Genomic DNA, 2,983 nt, shown 5'->3' on the forward strand with positions numbered 1-2,983 from the left:
TGAAGTTAATTATAGTCCTTCACACTACAAGAAAAAATGCTTTTAATAACACCAAAAATGTGTTATCAAAACCTACGATAACTCTTTCTGATGTGTTAAGACAGACTATGTTATCGTAGGTCAGGGTACTTTACATAACACTTTATCAGTGTTATACAGATGTGTTATTGTACAATCAACGATAACACAATTTCTGTGTTATTTTAATATATAAATAAGTGTTGAATTATGTTATTTATAGTCGATACTATAACACTTTTTTTGTGTTATACTACACTTTAGTATAACACTTTTTTTGTGTTATCCTACACTTTAGTATAACACTTTTTTTGTGTTATCCTACACTTTAGTATAACACTTTTTTTGTGTTATATTACACTTTTGTATAACACTTTTTTTGTGTTATACTACACTTTAGTATAACACATGTGTTATATTAGCTTAGAGAAACATAATCTTTTTTTACTTACACAAAACTAGGAAAACAAATATGAAAGTTGAAGCCAAATAAGGTAACATAAATAGATTTTTATTAATTACTCAAATGTAATTACAATATTTAGTCTACTAGTCTAGGCTTAAGAAATCATATTACAACATAATTTATGCCCAATTCAGATTCCTTTATCACTAAATACAAAACAAGAAATGTATACAAAAATTAGTGAAATACATTCTTCCATTCTAAAGGCCTCAACTACAAATGTTGTCAAAAATTGCTCCAAAGAAATCATCTCAATATACCTGCACATTGTAAAAAAAAAGTCATTTTATTATTAAGAACATAAGTAACCATCAGGGCATCAAGTATGGTGTTAAATCTCGCATTTGCGCCTGTACCACAATAGATAAAGAGCCATCATTAACCAAAACAAATTAAGGATTTAAATCAAGGAAAAGGCACTACTCACAAAAAATGATGTAATAAACAAGCATGATACTAGCAGCTATATTTAACAGTGAGGAATGGCCATATGGAACATCAAAAAGTCTTCCAAATATCCATTTTATCGGTATTGCACTTTAAATATAGGCACATTTAACAAACATAAAAATTATGCAATTTAAACCTAATTGAATATTTACTTCTATAAAATAATAATATTGTCTCAATAATCAGATGTTACTGTAATCCCCACAGTTCTTTACCATTGTTTCTAATAACTACAGAACTCGAATTAATTCAACAAACCAGTTAGAAAAGATTGACCACAAAAAAAAGGGTCTTTAGGTAGAATATACATATATAAATATATATATACATATTTATACTTATAAAAATACCAGATTTAATTCAAAGAAGAAAGAACTCAAAATATGTAATTAGTCTCACTAGGAGTCCTAATCCTGATGCTAACTAATTAGACTCCTTAACTACATATAAAACTATCTTGAGTGGTCTTATGAAGTAATGCATTGACTATGCAGTCAGTAGACACAATTTAACCATGTAAGAGAATTTACTAAAAACTATCAGAAACAACATGAATAAAAGCAGTATAAACTCCAACTAAAAAATTGATTTTTATCGGATTAAATTATGAAAATTCATTAACAAGATATGAATCAAAATGCTGCATTAATAAATGGAAATTCACATAAATATAAGTTCAGAGGCAATAAAATTAACTTCAACTAAATAAGAGATCAATAACCCAGAAAAAAAAAAACCATATTAAGCAATTATGGTGACTAAAATCGAAATTATACTGATACCCAGATGAAACATTTGCAAGAAAAATTCAAAATCAAAACTTTGAACCAAAAACTGAGATAAGTCTACATATCAGCGCTCGAAGATACGATAAATTGTCAACAGCAGCAACTAAATTACTTAAGATGTTCTTAGTCTGTTCAGCGTACCAAATCATCCTGGCAATCATAGCACAATTATAACAAGACAAACTAAAGCAGGACAGTTGAAGGATAACCTTGGAAGTCCATTATCAAACACAAAGACAGGAGGCCTCCTGTTGACTCACTGAAGAAACATTATTACTAGTTTCCTAGCCTGATGACACATTAAGACAAGGTCTAAGCTTACCTACTATGTCATCACATACATTATATCTCATCTTAAAATTAAACTATCACGAGGATTACAAGTAGAAAGTCGCTTGGACTACATTACCTGAACTTGGATTTGCCCATCTTCTGCATTTAGAATCTGCAGCGACAGTGTTCCCTGAACATCAAAGTTACTGACACCACCATCTCGTTTCAGTGTTACATTTAGTTTCTCCTCAACAGCCAAAGTGACGGGATCAGTTAAAGGTGGGGCAGATGATCTAGATTGGCCTGCTTTTGGCTGCACATCTTCAAGGATAACCTCCCCTTCTGCTTTCAAAGACTCCAAGAACTGGTTAGTCCTTTATGATTTCCCTAACTGTTTAACCTGACCGAATATTACTTCTGTATTCCACAAATACTCTACATGGCTATCTATCTAAATGGAATTTTAACAAATTTGACCATATATTATAAACAAGGTAGCAGACAAAAGTGAAAGAAAAAAAATGAATAAACTTAAACAGTACACAAATAGCAAACATTCAAACTCAGATTTAGAGCATTGATCTCTTTCATATTTATAGAATACCAATAAAGCAACAACAAATGACATGATGCTGATGCCAAAGCATAGACCCAAATGCCAAAGATTAATTAAGCTGAACGGCTGATGCTGATGTCAATCGAGTTTGATGACAGACACTAAAACAAGACAAACCATGATACAAATAAAGGTAATAATTTGTTTTAAGTGTAAAGAATCTCAATATTGAATTATTTGTCATTATTATTGTTCATAGTAAATCAGATATCTATATAACTAAAACATATCCTCCTTTCTGTTGGTGGGCAGTAACTGATATTGAATAATTGACACTATTTAAATCAATGTAAAGAAGATAAGGACAATGGAAATAAGTAGACCAGAAATAGCTGCATCAGTCTAGAGAAATATGACGATTAGAGAAATTTA

General features: G+C 30.3%; 1 long non-coding RNA gene across 1 annotated transcript; it reads right to left on the bottom strand.

Annotated features, from left to right (window-relative positions):
• Positions 1–513: 513 nt before the first annotated feature.
• Positions 514–2,587, bottom strand: LOC133781584 (uncharacterized). The gene is made up of 2 exons (XR_009870159.1): positions 2,132–2,587; positions 514–744 (listed from the first exon to the last, which is right to left on the bottom strand). It is a non-coding gene; the product is annotated as an uncharacterized LOC133781584 (long non-coding RNA).
• Positions 2,588–2,983: the final 396 nt, after the last annotated feature.

This window comes from Humulus lupulus, chromosome 6 (genome assembly GCF_963169125.1).
Source record: "Humulus lupulus chromosome 6, drHumLupu1.1, whole genome shotgun sequence".
NCBI lineage: Eukaryota > Viridiplantae > Streptophyta > Magnoliopsida > Rosales > Cannabaceae > Humulus > Humulus lupulus.